This window comes from Orcinus orca, chromosome 4 (assembly GCF_937001465.1).
Source record: "Orcinus orca chromosome 4, mOrcOrc1.1, whole genome shotgun sequence".
Lineage (NCBI taxonomy): Eukaryota > Metazoa > Chordata > Mammalia > Artiodactyla > Delphinidae > Orcinus > Orcinus orca.
The window spans coordinates 106,641,810-106,663,322 of record NC_064562.1 but is presented as its reverse complement, the minus strand read 5'-3'; the positions used below and the strand labels follow the sequence as shown (position 1 = coordinate 106,663,322).

At 38.0% G+C, this 21,513-nt stretch overlaps 1 protein-coding gene and 1 long non-coding RNA gene across 3 annotated transcripts in view; one reads left to right on the top strand and one right to left on the bottom strand.

Annotated features, from left to right (window-relative positions):
• Positions 1–21,513, bottom strand: part of KCNIP4 (potassium voltage-gated channel interacting protein 4) — a 1,200,268-nt gene that overhangs the window by 646,076 nt on the left and 532,679 nt on the right. The window lies entirely within an intron of this gene.
• LOC125964175 (uncharacterized) overlaps positions 17,643–21,513 on the top strand; it is a 392,160-nt gene continuing 388,289 nt past the window's right edge. Inside the window, exon 1 of the long non-coding RNA XR_007476835.1 lies at positions 17,643–17,739. This is a non-coding gene — a long non-coding RNA (uncharacterized LOC125964175). The remainder of the gene's footprint in view (positions 17,740–21,513) is intronic.

The following is a 21,513-nucleotide window of genomic DNA, read 5'->3' as shown; positions in this document are numbered from 1 at the left end:
TCTAGTTTGCACTTGGAATTATATTTATTTTATTTTATATGTAACAAGCAAGGTGTGGACCCTTGTCATAAGAAGACTCGGTGTAATTATTGCTATAGGGATTTGCTAACCAAATTTAATTTGTGGAGTTTGGTCACATATAGTGTTGATATGAGCTATATTTCTTTTCACTTTTTCACTCATAGGCATTGCTTTAAGTAAGGTTAGGGTACAGCCCACGGACATCCCAGATTTGTTTCTTCTGTGATTTTTACAGTTGTACTGTCCAATATGGTAGTCATCAGTCATAGACTATTATTGACCACTTTAGATGTGGCTAGTGAGATTGAGAAACTTAATTTTTATGTTATTTCATTAAAATTTTAAAACGGATACTAAATTTAATTATTGGAAAACTTTTACGAATTTTTACAATAACATGTATGGGGATCTACTTTTTTGACCTATATATTTTATGAAATCTAAATACAGATCAGGTATTCCTGATGCAAATTTAGCATATGAATTGAGATATATAAAAGGCACACAAGATTTTGGAAAACTTAGTACAAAAAATAATGTAAAATATCTTATTATTTTTTTATATTGATTACATGTTGATAATATATTGGATAATTGGGTTAAACAAAATCTTTTAATCTAACATTGATTGGCTCATTCGACAAATGTATATTGAGTATTTGCTATGAATAGGCATTATTATCGAAACAGAGATGGCAAAGATAGTCAAGTCTTCATAGAAAAATGAGACTTGAATTTGTCTGTCATAAGTACTGAACAGAGGAAGGAGGAATGGTCTCAGTAAAACCACAAAGGCAGCAATAAAAGCAACAAGCCCTGGAAGGGTGAGAAGACCAGCCTGGTTGAACTGGAATATACTTTCAGAGAGTGAAAGAAAAAGTAATAAAGGACAGTTGTAATAAATGCGGTTGATGTGACTCCTACTGGAGTACAGTAAATACACTACAGAGTGTTCAAACAGCCAGGAAACACAAAGAAAATAGTGTACTTACTATACTTTGTTCAGATTAACAATGGAAATTATTTCTTTAGATTTAGAGGCATTTTACCTAAAGAGGTGCTGGAGATTGAAGAGAATTATATTGAACATTCTTGGAAAACGTAATTAAGGTTGTAGTGGTTTTAAAATAGGTCTGCAAATTCTTTGACAGTTCTGTCTTCCAAAGGTGATGCTTAGTTCTCCTCCTTGGGAACGTAGGTCAGACTTAATGATTCCTTTCTAAGCACAGAATGTAGCAGACGTGACTTGCTATGTGACTTGCAAGGTCATCTAAAGGATATCGTTTCTGCCTGGCTCTCTCTCTTGCATCCATCTCTCTGGGGGAAGGCAGCTATCATGTTGTGAAGACACTCAGGCTGCTCCATGGAGAAGCCCACGTGGAGAGGAACTGAGGTCTCCTGACCAAAGCCAGCACCACCTTACCAGCCACGTAGGTAAACCATCTTCGAAGGGGATCATCCAGTCACAGTTAAGCCTTAGGTGACAGAAGCCTGAACCAACATTGTGACTGCAACCTCATTAAATATGGAGCCAGAATCATCCAGCCAAGCTGCTTCCAAATTCTGGACCCACAGGAAACTGAATTATAACTAATGCTGACACTTATAAACCAATACATTGTGTGCTACTAATTTATGTAGCAGTAAATGACTAATGAAAACATACTGTTTAAAATAAATATGTCCTATGTTTTCTGACCTTTCTGATACTCTGTAGGTACTTGCAATGGGGAATGTCATGATGATGATGCCATCTTGGCAGTAACAGTCTGGCAACATTGACAAAAAGATCAGATGGCCAAGAGACAGATAGCACTGAAAGGTGACTGGGTCTATTTTAGTCTCCCAGAGTAGAGGTGACCTGGAGAAGGGCAGTGGTAGAAGAGATAGAGAAATGAAAGAGGTGAAACCTACAAATGTCAGGAATTATTCATTCAAAGATGACACCAGATTTTTGAGCTAGAGTATCTTGGTGGTTGACATTGCCTTAGGTGAAAAATCCATAGATGCTTAGGAAGAGGGGTTCACTTTTGGATAAAGTAAAACTTAGGGTCACAAATGCCTTGAGGTTGGATAAGGGTAAAGAGTCTATGTTAGTGAAAAGTGGACTTTCATGTAATTTTCAATTAAAAAGAAGAAAAGTAGCAGGAAAGTTAACTTTGGGATAGTGAGGAAAATTAATTATCTCAGGATATCGGATATCGTTCCCTGCACAATGAAGCATTTTAGATTGCTACTTCGGTTAACCAACTTGATTGTCTCCACAGCTTTTGGAGACTAGGGACCATAACTTCTGCTCCTGTGACTTCCTCCATATCTTGTTGGTTATTGGTAATCAATCATTTTCATATGTTTATTTGATTTTTAAAAGACCCAAAGGAGCCATTCTGATCGGTCTACAGCCTCATTTTTGGTTTATCTAAAATTTTCCAAAATTTCCAGACATTTCATCTTCCACCACATCCAACACAATTTTCCCACAATGGTGCACGCTATTTTCTATTTGCATCATTTTTCTCACAGTGATTGTGTTCCTTCTACCTTTAACATTACTCTTCTCCATCATCTCCCCGGAAAGTCCTTACTCATCCTGTAAGATTATAGGGCATACTGCAGTTGCTATGCAGACATTCCTCTGCTCCTTTCCCATTTGTGTAGCTGCTCTGTGTTTGGGGAGGAGCAACCACAGCACTCTGCTTCAAAGATGGACCTTCACTGTCAAAAGCCAGAGACCATAGTTCCATTACCCTTGCATGTAGTAGTGGGTGTAGGGCTGGGCAGGGAATCCATACATATGTCAATTAATCCATGGCATTTTCTGGGTATAATAACTGGGGAAAGAGTGAGCAGGGGCTTAGGTGATCCAGGTAGATTAACCACTGTATTTTTATTCAGCAGCTGGGGGAAAACCAACTCTTGATGTGGATGGTATGGCAGTAGGGTAGGCAGATAGGAGATGTGGTGCTGGTGGAGCTAGTTCCAAGCCATGAGAGAAGCCAGCCTGAGGGTGAAGCTGCCATAGGAAAGAGACCAATCCTGAGAAACTCACACAGAGAGAAGGCCATGGAGATCTGATCTCTAGCTCTGAAGTCCTCTCTACCTCTGGCTGTTTTCAGCTACTTGAGCCAAGATGTTTCCTTAATTGCTTAAGCCTAACTGAGCTGAGTTTTCCATTACTTGTAATTGCAAAGTGTCTTAAACAAAAATCCAGATAAACTTTAACTTCCTTTGTAAGGCCCTCCCAAATCTCTATAGGCAGGTCAGCTTATTGACCCTTCTTTTCCCCAGAACTCTGCTTATACAGCACTCATACTATTGAAAGTATTGAATTGTAATGAACTGTTTCATTATCTGTTTCCCGGGTACACTCTGAGCTCATTAAGGACGGAGACCAAATCCTATTCAGCATTATATCCCCAGAGCCTTGCACACTGCCCAGTTCCCTTAGAAGCTATCAATGTGTGAATGAATGAATCTTCGACTCCTTTTCCTTGTTCCTTATTTCAGCCCCTGACAAGAAGCAATATGTTCAATAGCTGGGGAAAGTAAGAGTTTAAGTAAAGTGTTTGGATTGGCGTAATGCAGTCTGCAGTGGTTCAACCTATTTTTCACAGGGTTATCAGTCTCTGCCCCAAGTAACCTTTATACCATTTCCATTAAGGTCAATTTCCTCTTGAAATTACCTATAGCTTCTGCACAACAGTGTGCTTTCATGTTCATTTATTCAACAAGTATTTATTTCAAGCTTGCCTCGTATTGGTCACTGGTCTGGTGATACAATAGTAAACAAAATGCTTTCCCTTACAATTCTAGCAGGGGGATTCAAACTATAAAAAAATATATAAGTAAAATATAGAGTATGTTAGATGGTGATAAGGTCTATAAAGAAAAAGCAAGGAAATAGGGCAGGGAATGCTGGAGGTAGTTGGATTGCAATTTTAAACAGAGTGATCAGGATAGCCTCACTGAGATGGTGACAACCAAAGGAGGTGAGGGAGATATATGTACATCTTACAGAAAAGTGTTCAGGAGGGAAAATGTTAAGTGCAAAGATTCTAATGTGGGAGCACCTGGTGTATGAGAGGAAAAACCAGGGGGCCAGGGAGACTGGAGCAGAATGAGTGAGGAGGAAATCATTAAGGAGGGCAGGGAACAACAGTATTAGAGAAATAATGCTGATCGGTAAGCCACTGAACTTGTCTGACTGGCTTTTTAATCAGAGAAAATTGAGAAGGTTCTGGAGGGATTTAACAGGCAACACAGGATGACAGTCTCACCATTAGAAGGCTCGAAGGCATGGCCATCTGTATTATTCTGGGGCTCAGAAAAGCATCTGCCTAGCTCCACACAGGGAGGCTTTATCTAATTAGTATTTGAATTTCGTATCAAGTTGCTCTGTTTCCTTCTAACGAAGCCCAATGTATTTAATTCTTATTAAATATTTTAGCTAACATGTCAGTTACACACTTTTTAATATAAGGGTGGTGGCATATAAGTGGAAATGAAATACACAGGGCTTCAAATTATGTGTAACTCGGTAGAGGGATTAGAAGGCATCTTGAAAAGATATGGAGTGTCTAATATTTCACTTTGTTTTTCCTGGGAGAGGACTACATAATAGAACCACCTTTCTATTTTCTCCTCTTGCAGGCCAGCTGCCTGTGATTGATAGCTATTAAATTAGGTTTTACCTCCTCAGATTTGTCTAGATTAAATACATTTATAGCACAGCAAGCCACTGAGAGACAAAGGCACAAGGGGCAATTTGTCTATTTTGGTCTTCATAGTTAACCATCATTTAAATATGCAAAGGAAAACAGTCTGAAGACAGGAAAAAAGGAAAATGAATAAAGTACACTGAGCATTAGACACACATAAAGCCCCCCAAATTTATAAATATAAACTAGCATGTGCATATATTTCTTAAGACAACTTACTTCAAATGCAGGAGCAAGGGAGGAATCCTATAGAATATGTAAGTTCATTGAGAGTGATTTGCAGTATGGTCCTCTTTCCCACCACGTCAGGGGAATATATATGTTAGTCCTATTTGAGAATTGATTTGGGAAGAATTCCACTTGTTCAGTATACTCAGAGGACAGAAGCACATGTTCCCTAAACAGTGATGCCGAGGTTACTACTTTGAAATGAGTAGGTCAAAGTCATGCTAGTAGGAGGAATATGCTTTCCCCGTGTAAAATTGTGTTTCCTTTAGAAAAAATGAATCATATTTGCTGCAGCCAAGTATGTTTGCTGTTGGTGATTCATAAGGAATCAGATGGCAGCTTCCACTCTTTGAAAGTGTGAACTAGAACTGTAGCACCTATCACTACTCTGTCCCTCAAGAGATCGGGCCCCCCACTCCCTCTCACCCTGTAGGGCCAGCAAAGTCTGTATACAAGGAAGCCATGTTTAACATCCTGCCCGAACATTAGGGAAGAACTTGCAAAGCACATGAACGTTGAGAGATTAAAGGCCTGCATTTCTATCACAGGTAGGAAAGCTTGGAGTTCCTTAAAATGTAGCAGAAGGAGGGGACACCAGACAAGGGACTTGAAAAGAGATTGTGGGAAGATAAAAGAAAAACAGGAAAATGCTGGGATTATCTCTAAGGATCTAAAATGTGTGACTTTCTTCCTAGTTTTGTGGTATTAAGGAATAAATTAGTTAAATATAGTAGCATTCCCAAGTCCTTCTCCTCTCTTCTGTGTTGAGCAGGGGACAAAGAAGAGCTCATGATCTCCTGGAAGGACCCAATCAGAGCAGGATCTGGTCAGCAGGTCACACTGGCCCATTCTATGTGACATACCAACAGAGAGAATGCTCCAGGGCAGCAAAGTCCTTCCCTAGCAAGAGAGGTCATGAGCAGCTTTCTGATTTTTATTCTCTTTGGGGAGGAAAGTAGGGCCTTCCTACATCTGCTCATAGATAATAGCAGGGCGATATAGAACAACAGAGAATTTCACTTTTATAGTAGATGCTGGCCCTTCAGTTACAGTTGGAGCCCTTGGGCCAGGGCATATACTTCTGAGATTTTCTTTCCTTCTCAGAAAATGGTTTCTCAGTGTGACCTAAGTTAGACATTAGAAGAGCTGATGGAAATGAGTATTTAAAGGGAAGGTAGAGGCAGGAACCAATACTCTTTAATGGTAGAGTTAGTTACCTATGCCTTTTGGGCCTCTATACAAGAAATTCAAAGAATAGTAGAACAAAGGAATTCCTCTAGAAAGTAGTAATGAGAACATGTTTTTAGCCTTGATTTGTTTATCTGGGTAACTGTTCAGCTTAAAACTGTGAGGGGTCTATGATGTTATAATCTGTATCTCTTTTTATACATATATGTACACGTACACACACGCACGCGCACACACACACACACACACACACACACACACATAGACAGGAACACGGGACCTCTGAATCAGGGATCGGAGTGTTTATTTCCTCACAGAGCAGCTTGAATCGGTTCTTGATGCCCAAATGTGATGCAGTGAGAGCCAGATGTGCCCTGTGTATACGTTGGGGTTTGTACCATAGGAGATGAACCTTAGAATTATGAAGTTAGAGTTTATACAGGGTGGCTTTCCTATCTGTCCCGCTGCCCGTCTGGAGAGAGAAAAAGCAACTTTTGCTTTTGCCCTGCAATGTAAAAATTCGTATTTGTGGAGGGAAGGGGGAAGGTCTCTACTCCAACATACTGGGATGTAATCCAATGTCTCTGGGGAGAGATCAGAGTTTTATTTCTCTATGGAGCGCTCCACCTTGAGGGCTACTAGTCAATCATCCTTTAACCCAGGTGCCAACGTTCTTTGTTCAGAAAGCCCCAGTTGTTCAGAAACATGAAAATATTCATGGTGCGTTGTTTCCCCACAAAAGCAGGGATAATAAAAATTCTTCTAAGTATGGTTTGAAGCTAGAATGAGATTATACAGAGATGAAGATAAGAAGCAAAGGGAAACAAGGGCAAGCCAGGAAAGAGATGAAGTCAGTGTGTACTTCCTTCAGCTTCTAAGGGGGGAAGCTGTGCCCACGCAGGGCCTTTCACTACGGAGTTTTCATCTGTACTTCACGTTGCACTCTTCCAGTAATGTGAATCAAGGCTGATGCATCCTTCTGCAATTGCCATTCTGCCATGGTAGTTTTCCTCTTTTCCACACTATTTTATAATGAGACAGAAACTTGTTCATGATGGTATTCCTAGGTATAGTACCAATGACAGTATCTGTAATGTGAAAAGTGTTGAAAAATTAATGATGCGGAGTACTATCCCCTTTCATCCCAAGCAGTAGCTTTCTAAATAGTTTCCTAGAGCATATTCCTCATTTCCAGGGAGTTATGTATATAGTAAGGTGATGGTGGTGATGATGATGATTTTGGTGGAAGAGAATGCAGAGCATAAGTGTACAATCAGATAGTTATATTGAGTCAGAGAAGACTGAGTTTAATGCCACTTCCACCACTGTTTTTTTTTTAAATTTTAGAAGCCTTTGTTTGCTCATCTACATAGTAGAAATAATATTATCAATAACAACATCCATTGTATCTAATAAGAGGATATTTATCTTAGAACACCTAAATGAGATATGTACGGTACTTAGCATTGTGTAAAGCACTTAGCAGCGCTCAAAAATAATTAGCTATTGTTAGTTATCATTATTGATTTTTTTAAAGGAGGTAAAGAAAGAGCATAGGAAGGCAAGCAAGCAGAAAAGTAAATGATTGATTTTTTTGATTTAATTCTATTTGGTGTTGCTCCTTGCCAAGTCATTGTTATAACCAATCCAAAGAAGAGATGGGCTGTGCAGAGAGATTTAGAAAAAAACTACGAGACCAAATGAATCTCAGTACATGCAGAAATTACATTGCCTACAGCTGTTAGATTTGGGCAGAAACAGATGAATAATTATAAATGAGCTGTAACTTTGATTTTCCTTCTGAATTTGCACAGGGGTCATTCTGACATCAAAAGTAATCACAGTCAAATAGACTTACAACTGTTGTAGCTTTGACATTTTGCATGAGCTGGGTCAGACCTCTCACAAGTGCTACAGCCTCACTTTTCTTTATTTGTAAAAGCTGCCCTGTGTGGCCACATGAAGTAGACAGACACTGACTGTATGCCTAATTTCCAACATCGGTGAAATACTCCAAGATGCACTAAAAGAAATGCACCAAAATATTATCATAATTGAGGAATGTATTATACTAGATATCTGGGTTTTTACTTATTTAATTTTTAAAAATTAATTTTTATTTTTGGCTGCGTTGGGTCTTTGTTGCGGAGCGTGGGCTTTCTCTAGTTGCAGCAAGCGGGGGCTACTCTTCGTCGCGGATTGCAGGCTTCTCATTACAGTGGCTTCTCTTGTTGTGGAGCACGGGTTCTAGTTGGGCAGGCTTCAGTAGTTGTGGCACTCGGGCTCAGTAGTTTTGGCACGTGGGCTCTAGAGAATAGGCTCAGTAGTTGTGGTGCACGGGCTTACTTGCTCCATGGCATGTGGGATCTTCCCAGACAAGGGCTCGAACCCGTGTCCCCTGCATTGGCAGGTGGATTCTTAACCACTGTGCCACGAGGGAAGTTCTTTATTTATTTTTTAATTCAACTGTAAAAAACAAAGTTAAAAGGACAAAATGCATCTTATTTAAATCTTGCCTCTATCCCTCCCCTTCCGCACTGGCATCGCTCTACTTCACTCCAGTTTAAGCTGCCATCATCTTGTTCCTGAACTGCTCTAATAGCTGCCCACAGGTTTTCCTCTTTACTCTCTTGTTCTATTCCTTGCCTCCAGCCAATCTGTTCTCCACAGCAATCTCTATGACATATACATCAGATAAAGTCAACATCCTGCTGAAAAGCCTCCAATAACCTCCCATTAGGGAAGTCCAAAATCCTTAAAATGGTTTAGGTGATCTTCCAGTTCCTGGACTGGCTTTTCTCCAGTGTCCCTTATTGCCCTTGATGCTCTTACCTTCTACCTATTCCACACATCTTTCATTTTTCATTGTTTCTCCTTTGGAATACGCAATTCTCTCTAAGTAGAATGACTGCTATTCAACTTTAAGAACTTAAAGTTTAAGAATGTTTTTTACTCTGAGAAGGCATTCTTCATTCTAGACCAATGTAGGACCTACCAAACTAAATATATGCCATTTCCTCTGGTGGAATCTATTTTTCCTCTACCATATCACTGTTTACATTGTGTTATTTATGTAGCATTGGTAGTCTCTGATAGGCCCTATGTGGACCATGTAACAGTAACAATTCTTTGCACCTAATCTACCCCCCCCTATTTAAGGAGGGGTATCCTTTTCCTACAGGTAGGATTAGAAGGAATGAAATGAAGCTTTTGGCTTCATAAACACTAACTTAAAGCTGAGAGCCTAAACACTATCACGAAAGCCAAGGTATTGAAATTATGGAAAAGGATTTTTTTTTAATCCTAAATTTTTTGTAGTATATAAACAGTGTTTTATTATAAGCCAAAGGTTGGAGAGAATTGGCAGGATTTATTTAAGGGAAGGGCCCCTAAGACCAAAAGTGGAATTAGTCTCCCGCCATTGAAAGAGAAAGATAAGTAGAACTGATATAGGAGATTAAATGTTTCTTTTCCCTCTTGGGGGTGATGCTCCAAGTGAAAACAATATGAGTTCACTTATCTGAGATGTAATTTCTGAATTTTCATTTTGCTCTGCTTATAGAAACCGCGTCCCTATGGCTCATTCTTTGCGTCTTTAACACCATGCTTAGCATACACACACAACAAGATCCTTTGTAAACATTTGGTGAATGACAAAGTAACTTAGTAATGCTAATTTAGGAAAGAGAACAATTTAGTGATTAATTTCTAACATGTTTCCTTAACTGTTTCCCACATCACTCTTTCTGTACCCCTTCCATCCCTGTACTTATGTCCATTGTACTTATGTCACATTGTTCAACCTAATTGATTTTTTAAAGTTTCAGAGTTTTTGAGACGAGAGGTGATGTGTTTTCACAAAATCCATGGACAGAAAGCCACATTACTAGCTTTGCACTTCATTTGAATGTACAGCATCCTGTATTTGAGCCATGTGACTTAAGATATATTTTTTTTTCATTCAGGGGTTCCTTGCTTTGCCAAGGTTGGATGGAAGACAGGTAAAGGGATGTGTAATAGTACATTTACCTTTTGCATCAGTAAAGGGACAGGGTCTCTACATTTGGACTATCCAGTTATAATAGATGTTTAGTAAAAACATTGAAGGAAGTTTCCTTTCTTTTTTTAGGCCCATCTCACAACACTCCTACTAAAATTGTACCTAAGGTTTCTAAATTATGAGAGAGAGAGAGAGAGAGAGAGGGAAAAAAAAACTCAAGTATTAAAAAAATAAAACTCTAGGATATTATATTTAGGTTTTCCATTTCTCCCCTATTGCATAATTTCTAATTCATAAACATTAAATAGGATACCCAGTGCCATATGCTGAGAGGTACAAAAGCTAGGTAGAATAGATCTTGCCCCCAGATGTGCTTAGGCTATTTTATTTTTATTTTCCAACTACTCTTCATAAATACCCTGCCCCTCATAACAAAGTTTTTTGTTTTGTTCTGTTGGTAAAACATAAAGGAGGACAAATTTATCCAGGTTTAAGATGAGACAGATAGAAAATTTTAAAATGGTGGAAGAGACAGTGAATAAGAGAAGCAAGAAAACTCAGGAGAGATGAAAGAAACCTAAGAATCCTCAACAATGTGTTTTCACTTAACCTTTGAAGGACTCTGGTTATATGTGGCATTTTCTCTCTCTTGCCGTAACTCTTTTACAATATTAATGAAATACAAAATAGGCATAAAATGCTTCCTTTCTCTAACGTAACTTGGAGTTCAATATTATAGGATTAAAAATGGCTAATTCTCCTAAGCCAACTTTTCTCAACTAAGCACTATTCATTAGATATTCTGGCTTTTCAAAAGACAACTAAAACTGCCTATGATAATACTACAGTTTCTTTTTTTCTTTATATTAGTTAGTAAGATATTAAAACTTAACTCACCCACATCTTTCTATACCTCATATTTGAAGGGAAATATTTAAGAATGTATGCATATTAAGTTCAGAGAAGAATTTCAATGAAAGTAATAGTTTAAAGAATTAATGAATAGATAAAATGAATACACAAAATTTAGGAAGGTTTTTCTGTATATTCAGATTTTATGCATATATAATTTATGTGTCATTAGCCTTTACTATAACTCTTTCAGAAGTTGTGACATAAATTACATTTTTTAAAAAAGAAACTGTTCAGAGTTTCAAACACATTTGTCTTCAGTGCTGTATCACGTGCTAATATATATTGAAAACAGTGTGTGGGAATATTACTCATCAAGAAAAAGAACACAGTATTAATACATGCTAGAGCATGGATGAACCTCAAAAACATTATGCTAAGTGAAATAAACAGGCACAAAAGATACATATTGTGTGATTCAATTTATGTGAAATCTCTAGAAAAGGCAAAGACATAGAGACAGAAAGTATTTTAGTGGTTTCCAGGGACCAGGAGTGGAGACAAGAGAGATTGCAAATGGACACTAGGGATCTCTTGGGTGTGACGGAAATGTTCTAAAATCAGATGGTTTTAATGGTTGCACACCTCTGTAAATTTAATGAAAAGTATTGAATTATATACTTAAAATGAGTTAATCTTATTATATGTAAATTACCCTTTAATAAAGCTATTTTAAAAGTCTGTACATTCACTCTTGGAAAAAGTAGTTAAATATTTAGAATACAACAGGAAGGAGAAAAGTGTATAACAAGAGGATTTTAAAAGTCTGGAAATATACATTTTTGTGGTATTAATCTTTTAGAGCAGACTCTTTTTTTGCTTCTTTACATGAATTACCTTTGAGTATTTTAAAATACAACTCCTTTTGGTTAATATGTGGAAAACACATATCCTTTGATAAAAAGAAATCAACATACCTTAAGACATGAATTGGGTTTATTTTCTGTAAAATCCAAACTATTTTTTTAAAAAAGAAAACATTTTAATTAAGCAATTATATCCTATTATTTTTCTTCTTTGCTCAAGATACTTTACATCAAGTTACATCCTCGATACCTTTCACATTGATCATTACCTTTCTATTCTCACAAATGCAGTCTAATTCAGGCTGGCAGCAAGACCAGCTCTTTTTGTGCTGGGCTTAGCGTTTTCCTAATCTGGAGGTGAAATTTCCAATACATGACTAAGAAAATGTTTGGCTTAGTTGGAGCCAGACCAAGAAAAGTGGGACTTAAAATAGGGACTTTAGGCTAGGAAACAGGTATGCCCATGAGGAAATTTTAGGTAAAGATATAATTTATTGCCTCAGTGTGGGAGCTCTTCTGACCCTGCCCTGGACGGTGTTCCTGGAGCATCCAGGTCATCCCTCAGGTGCCTGAGGCATAGCGAGGGCATCGTTTCCTATTCCCAGCAAGGCACTCGGATCCCCACTGCAGTGGTGTGTCCAGTGAACAGCTTTCTTGGGGGTCAAGATGCCATGTGGCTGACAGGGTCTTGGTGCTCCAGGGGGTGTCAGGCCTGAGCCTCTGAGGTGGGAGAGCCGAGTTGAGGACATTGGACCACCAGAGACCTCCTGGCCCCATGTAATATCAATCAGCAAGAACTCTCCCAGAGATCTCCATCTCAACGCTAAGACTGAGATCCACTCAATGACCAGCAAACTCCAGTGCTGGACACCCTATGACAAACAACTAGCAAGACAGGAACACGACCCCACCCGTTAGGAGAGAGGCTGCCTAAAATCATACTAAGTTCACAAACACAACAAAACACACCACCGCATGCAGTCCTGCCTACCAGAAAGACAAGATCCAGCCTCATCCACCAGAACACAGGCACTAGTCCCCTCCACCGGGAAGTCTACACAACCCACTGAACCAACTGTAGCCACAGGGCGCAGACACCAAAAGCAATGGGAACTACGAACCTGCAGCCTGGGAAAAGGAGACCCCAAACGCAGTAAGTTAAGCAAAATCAGAAGACAGAGAAACACACAGCAGATGAAGGAGCAAGGTAAAAACCCACCAGACCTAACAAATGAAGAGGAAATAGGCAGCCTACCTGAAAAAAGAATTCAGAGTAATGATAGTAAAGATGATCCAAAATCTTGGAAATAGAATAGAGAAAATAAAAGAAACGTTTAACAAGGGCCTAGGAGAACTAAAGAGCAAACAAACAGTGATGACCAGCACAATAAATGAAATTAAAAATTCTCTAGAAGGAATCAATAGCAGAAAACTGAGGCAGAAGAATGGATAAGTGACCTGGAAGGTAAAATAGTGGAAATAACTACCACAGAGAAGTTTAAAGAAAAAAGAATGAAAGGAATTGAGGACAGTCTCAGAGACATCTGGGACAACATTAAATGCACCAACATTCGAATTATAGGGGTCCTAGAAGAAGAAGAGAAAAAGAAAGGAACTGAGAAAATGTTTGAAGAGATTATAGTTGAAAACTTCCCTAATATGGGAAAGGAAAGAGTAAATCAAGTCCAGGAAGCTCAGAAAGTCACATACAGGATAAATCCAAAGAGAAACACACCAAACACATATTAATCAAACTATCAAAAACTAAATACAAAGAAAAAATATTAAAAGCAGAAAGGGAAAAACAACAAATAACATACAAGGGAATCCCCATAAGGTTAACAGTTGATCTTTCAGCAGAAACTCTTCAAGCCACAAGGGAATGGCAGGACATATTTAAAGTGATGAAAGGCAAAAAACTACAATTAAGATTACTCTACCCAGCAAGGATAACATTCAGATTTGACAGAGAAATTGAAAACTTTACAGATAAGCAAAAGCTAAGAGAATTTAGCACCACCAAGCCAGCCTTACAACAAATGCTAAAGGAACTTCTCTAGACAGGAAACACAAGAGAAGGAAAAGACCTACAATAACAAACCCAAAACAATTAAGAAAATGGTAATAGGAACATACATATCGATAACAACCTTAAATGTAAATGGATTAAATGCTCCAACCAAAAGAGGTAGACTCGCTGAATGGATACAAAAACAACACGCATATATATGCTGTCTACAAGAGACCCACTTCAGACCTAGAGACACATACAGACTGAAAGTGAGGGAAAGGAAAAAGATATTTCATGCAAATGGAAATCAAAAGAAACCTGAAGTAGCAATTCTCATATCAGACAAAATAGACTTTAAAATAAAGACTATTACAAGAGACAAAGAAGGACACTACATAATGATCAAGGGATCGATCCAAGAAGAAGATCAAACAATTGTAAATATTGATGCACCCAACATAGGAGCACCTCAATATATAAGGCAAATGCTAACAGCCATAAAAGGGGAAATTGACAGTAACCCAACAATTGTAGGTGACTTTAACACCCCACTTACACCAATGGACAGATCAACCAAAATGAAAATAAATAAGGAAACACAAGCTTTAAATGATACATTAAACAAGATGGACTTAATTGATAATTATAGGACATTTCATCCAAAAACAACAGAATACACTTTCTTCTCAAGTGCTCATGGAACATTCTCCAGGATAGATCATATCTTGGGTCACAAATCAAACCTTGGTAAATTTAAGAAAATTGAAATAATATCAACTATCTTTTCCGACCACAATGCTATGTGACTAGATATTAATTTCAGGAAAAAAACTATAAAAAATAACAAATGTATGGAGGCAAAATAATACACTACTAAATAACCAAGAGGTCACTGAAGAAATCAAAGAGGAAATCAAAAAATACCTAGAAACAAATGACAATGAAAACATGATGGCCCAAAACCTATGGGATGCAGCAAAAGCAGTTCTAAAGGGAAGTTGTAGCAATACAATCGTACCTCAAGAAATAAGAAACATTGCAAATAAATGACCTAAACTTACACCTAAAGCAATTAGAAAAAGAAGAATAAAAAACTCCAAAGTTAGCATAAGGAAAGAAATTATAAAGATCAGATCAGGAATAAATGAAAAAGAAATGAAGGAAACAATAGGAAAGAAGAATAAGACTACAAGCTTCTTCTTTGAGAAGATAAACAAAATTGATAAACCATTAGCCATACTCATCAAGAAAAAAAGGGAGAAGATTCAAATCAATGGAATTAGAAATGAAAAAGGAGAAGTAACAACAGACACTGCAGAAATACAAAGGATCATGACAGATTACTACAAGCAGCTATATGCCAATAAACGGACAACCTGGAAGAAATGGACAAATTCTTAGAAAAGCACCACCTTCTGAGACTGAACCAGGAAAAAATGGAAAATATAACAGACCAATCACAAGCACTGAAATTGAAACTGTGATTAAAAATCTTCCAATAAACAAAAGCCCAAGACCAGATGGATTCACAGGCAAATTCTATCAAACATTTAGAGAAGAGCTAACACTCATCCTTCTCAAACTCTTCCAAAATATAGCAGAGGGAGGAACACTCCTAAACTCATTCTATGAGGCCATCATCACCCTGATACCAAAACCACACAAAGATGTTACAAAAAAAGAAAACTAAAGTCCAATATCACTGATGAACGTAGATGCGAAAAACCTCAAGAACATACTAGCAAACAGAATCCAACAGCACATTAAAAGGATCATACACCATGATCAAGTGAGGTTTGTCCCAGGAATACAAGGATTCTTCAGTATATGCAAATCAATCAATGTGATACGCCATATTAACAAATTGAAGGATAAAAAGCATATAATAATCTCAATAGATGCAGAAAAAGCTTTTGACAGAATTCAACACCTATTTATGATAAAAACTCTCCAGAAATTAGGCATAGAGGGAACTTATCTCAACATAATAAAGGCCTTATATGGCAAACTCACAGCCAATATCATTCTCAATGGTGAAAAACTGAAAACATTTCCTCTCAAATCAGGAACAAGAAACAGTTGCCCACTCTCACCAGTATTATTCAACATAGTTTTGGAAGTTTTAGCCACAGCAATCAGAGACAAAAAAGATATAAAAGGAATCCAAATTTGAAAAGAAGTAAAACTGTCACTGTTTGTAGATGACATGATACTATATATACAGAATCCTAAGGATGCTACCAGAAAAGTACTAGACCTAATCAATGAATTTAGTAAAGTAGTAGGATACAAAATTAATGCAGAGAAATCTCTTGCATTCTTATACACTAATGATTAAAAATCTAAAAGAAAAATTATGGAAACACTCCCATTTACCATTGCAACAAAACGAATAAAATACCTAGGAATAAACCTACCTAAGGAGGCAAAAGACCTGTATGCAGAAAACTGTAAGACAGTGATGAAAGAAATTAAACATAATACAAACAAATGGAGAGATATACCATGTTTTGGATTGGAAGAATCAACATTGTGAAAATGACTATACTACCCAAAACAATCTACAGATTCAATGCACTCCCTATCAAACTACCAATTTTTCAAAGAACTAGAACAAAAATTTCACAATTTGTATGGAAACACAAAAGACCCGGAATAGCCAAAGCAATCTTGAGAAAGAAAAATGAAGCCGGAGGAATCAGGCTCCCTGACTTCAGACTATACTACAAAGCTACAGTAATCAAGACAGTATGGTACTGGCACAAAAACAGAAATATAGATTAATGGAACAGGATAGAAAGCCCAGAGATAAACCCATGCACATATGGTCACCTTACCTTTGATAAAGGAGGCAAGAATATACAATGGAGAAAAGACAGCCTCTTCAATAATTGGTGCTGGGAAAACTGGACAGCTACACGTATAAGAATGAAATTAGAACACTCCCTAACACCATACACAAAAATAAACTCAAAATGGGTTAAAGACCTAAATGTAAGGCCAGACACTATTAAACTCTTAGAGGAAAACATAGGCAGAACACTGTATGACATAAATCACAGCAAGATCCTTTTTGACCCACCTCCTAGAGAAATGGGAACACAAACAAAAATGAAAAAAAAATAGGGGCCTAATGAAACTTAAAAGCTTTTCCACAGCAAAGGAAATCATAAACAGGATAAAAAGACAACCCTCAGATTGGGGCAAAATGTTTGCAAATGAAGCAGCTGACAGAGTATCAATCTCCAAAATATACAAGCAGCTCCTGCAGCTCAATATCAAAGAAGCAAACAACCCAATCCAAAAATGGGCAGAAAACCTAAATAGACATTTCTCCAAAGAAGATGTACAGATTGCCAACAGACACATGAAAGAATGCTCAACACCACTAATCATTAGAGAAATGCAAATCAAAACTACAATGAGGTATCATCTCACACTGGTCAGAATGGCCATCATCAAAAAAAATCTACAAACAATAAATGCTGGAGAGGGTGTGGAGAAGAGGGAACCCTCTTGCACTGTTGGTGGGAATGTAAATTGATACAGCCAGTATGAAGAACAGTATGGACGTTCCTTAATAAACTAAAAATAGAACTACCATATGACCCAGAAAGCCCACTACTGGGCATATACCCTGAGAAAACCATAATTCCAAAAGAGTCATGTGTACAGTGCTCATTGCAGCTCTATTTACAACAGCCAGGACATGGAAGCAACCTAAATGTCCATCGACAGATGAATGGATAAAGAAGATGTGGCACATATATACAATGGAATATTACTCAGCCATAAAAGGAAATGAAATTGAGTTATTTGTAATGAGGTAGATGGACCTAGAGTCTGTCATATAGAGTGAAGTAAGTCAGAAAGAGAAAAACAAATACTGTATGCTAACCCATATATATGGAACCTAAAAAATAAATGGTTCTGAAGAACCTAGGGGCAGGAGAGGAATAAAGACGCAGACGTAGAGAATGGACTTGAGGACATTGGGAGGGGGAAGGGTAAGCTGGGATGAAGTGAGAGAGTGGCATGGACATATAAACACTACCAAATGTAAAATAGATAGCTAGTGGGAAGCAGCTATACAGCACAGGGGGACCAGCTTGGTGCTTTGTGACCACGTAGAGGGGTGGGATAGGGAGGGTGAGAGGGAGACTCAAGAGGAAGGGAATATGGGGATATATGTATACATATAGGTGATTCACTTTGTTGTACAGCAGCAACTAACACAGCAATGTAGGGCAATTGCACTCCAAAGGAGATGTTGGAAAAAAACCAAAGATATAATTTATTTCCCTGGAATAGTCACACTTGACATTTATTTATTTAACAAATATTTATTGAGTATCTACTCTGGGTCCCGCAATGTTATAGGCATGGGGATAAAACTCAACAAAAAATCTAATTTTAAGGTTCTTTTTTTTTTTTTTTTTTTGCAGTACGTGGGCCTCTTACCGCTGTGGCCCCTCCCATTGCAGAGCACAGGCTCCGGATGAGCAGGCCCAGCACCATGGCCCACGGGCCCAGCCGCTCCGCAGCACGTGGGATCTTTCCAGACCGGGCCACGAACCTGCGCCCCCTGCATTGGCAGACGGACTCTCAACCACTGCGCCACCAGGGAAGCCCTAAGGTTCTTTTTTTTTTTTTTCAATCCATTACTTCCAAAATTTCAGTAAAGTAATATTTAATGGCTTTTTAAAAAACTGAGATCAAAATGGTAGATAGTATTTTGTTAGTTTTAAATGTACAACATAATGATTTGAGATATATATATATATATAGCAAAATGATTACCACACTAAGTTTAGTTAACATCCATCACCATGTATAATTAGATAAAAATGTTTTCTTGTGATGAGAACTTTTAAGATCTCTCTTAGCAACTTGCATATATACAACCCAGTATTGTTAATGGTTTTTTTTTTCAGTTTTATTTTTTATTGAAGTATAGTTGATTTAAAATTTTGTGTCAGTTTCAGGTGTACAGCAAAATGATTCAGTGATACATATATATGTTTTTTTCACATTGTTTTCCCTTATAGGTTATTATAAATTATTGAGTATAATTCTCTATGTTATACAATAGGTCCTTGTTGGTTACCTGTTTTATATATAGTATTGTGTATATGTTAATCCCAAACTCATAATTTATCCCAACCTCCCTAATTTCCCCTTTGATAACCATAAGTGGTGTTTTTTGCACTTTATTTTTATATCTTTATTGGAGTATAATTGCTTTACAATGTTTTGTTAGTTTCTGCTGTACAACAAAGTGAATCAGCTATACATATACATATATCCCCATATCTCCTCCCTCTTGCATCTCCCTCCCTCCCACCTATCCCGCCCCTCTAGGTGGACACAAAGCACCGAGCTGATCTCCCTGTGCTATGCGGCTGCTTCCCACTAGCTACCTGTTTTACATTTGGTAGTGTATATATGTCAGTGCTACTGTCTCACTTCATTCATCTGGGCTTCCCCTTCCCCACCTGTGTCCTCAAGTCTGTTCTCTATGTCTGCATCTTTCTTCCTGCCCTGCCACTAGGTTCATCAGTACTGTTTTTTTTAGATTCCATATACGTGCGTTAGCATACGGTCTTTGTTTTTCTCTTTCTGACTTACTTCACTCTGTATGACAGACTCTAGGTCCATCCACCTCATTACAAATACTTCAATTTTGTTCCTTGTTATGGCTGAGTAATATTTCATTGTATATATGTGTCACATCTTCTTTATCCATTCATCTGTCAATGGACATTTAGGTTGCTTCCATGACCTGGCTATTGTAAATAGTGCTGCAATGAACATTGTGGCACATGACTCTTGGAATTATGGTTTTCTCAGGGTATATGCCCAGTAGTGGGATTGCTGGGTCGTATGGTAGTTCTATTTTTAGTTTTTATAAGGAACCTCCACACTGTTCTCCATAGTGGCTGTATCAATTTACATTCCTACCAACAGTGCAGGAGTGTTCCCTTTTCTCCACACCCTCTCCAGCATTTATTGTTTGTAGATTTTTTGATGATGCCCATTCTAACCGGTGTCAGGTGATACCTCATTGTAGTTTTGATTTGCATTTCTCTAATGATTACTGATGTTGAGCATCTTTTCATGTGTTTGTTGGCAATCTGTATGTCTCCTTTGGAGAAATTCACTAGGAGTGGGTGGGAGCTAGGTCTTGTTATTATATGGATAAGAATTATCCAGGGGTCTTCCCTGGTGGCGCAGCGGTTGAGAGTCCGCCTGCCGATGCAGGGGACACGGGTTTGTGCCCCGGTCCGGGAAGATCCTACATGCTGCGGAGCGGCTGGGCCCGTGAGCCATGGCCACTGAGCCTGCGCGTCCGGAGCCTGTGCTCCGCAACGGGAGAGGCCACAACAGTGAGAGGTCCATGTACCGCAAAAAAAAAAAAAAAAAAAAAGAATTATCCAGGTATGGCAGAAACAGGAAAGGATTTTCAACAAAGAGTTTCCCTGTCGTTTTTGAAAGTTCTTCAGGAAACTTACTGCCAGACATTAACTGTAGCCAACATGAATTCTCCTTCCAATGTAAGCATAAAACAAACTAAGGTATAAGGAGTGATTGATCGTTGTCTTCGTTTTCACGGAAAATTGGACAACATGCTTGAGCAGTAATGGGTATGGTAACCTAGAGGAAGGAATGGTGCTGAGAAGTGTCTGAGTGGGCTTTTATGTGTGTAGGACTCAGACAAATGGATGGCAGATAAAACAATTATTACAAGCTAAGGACCATCTCTATATTTTCTCATGCTGTTACTTCTGAAACAGAGAAGGGCACTGCATTGTCATTTTTAAAGTAGACACACTGAAGGATTCCAATTTTATTTGTATGCATTCCTTTTTAAATGTAATATCCTGACTTGCCAGCCACACAATTGTCCAGTAGGGACATTAGGCCACTGTGATACTGATAGGAGGCCACAGTGAGAAAAGGCATAAAAGTCAACTGAAATAAAAGTTGATATTTTTTCATCAGGAGAATTCATGTAACTCATTCTTACTTTGGCCAGAATTAAAATCAGCCTGTAGCTTGCAAAACCACTATAGCTGACATGAGGGAATGAAACCCATAATTATGCTTAGTGGTAGGAGGAAGCTATCGTGGAATCCACAGTAATTTTTAGACAATTTACAAATGCGATTCCTATAGAAATAATTCAAACTGACAACACCTAAGTATCATTTAAGGTAGTATGCCGGTTGGCTAACTGGCCAAGATAAAAGGTGATGCTCTCTGGTAGAAATGGTGGGAATTAAAGTACATATTTTCTAGTATGATTTTAAAATCAGCCTCTAAAATAAGGAAGGTTGACAAGAATCATCACTAAGATCCCTTTTTTATTCTGGTCATTTATAATTCTGTAAGTTTACTTGCTTAACCCATAAACTGGAAAGGAAAATATTCTAGAAAAACCCAAAAAACATATCTCTTATTATTTGACCAAAACATTCTTACCAAAACAATGTTTCTAACTTCTCTTCCAATCCACCTACCTCCAAAGTAACATTAATTAAGCGTTTTTAGTTTGATCTTTCCTTCATTCACCCCAAATGCACTCAGCACCCATCCTTTTTCAGTCACTGTGAGTGTTAAAAAAGGAAC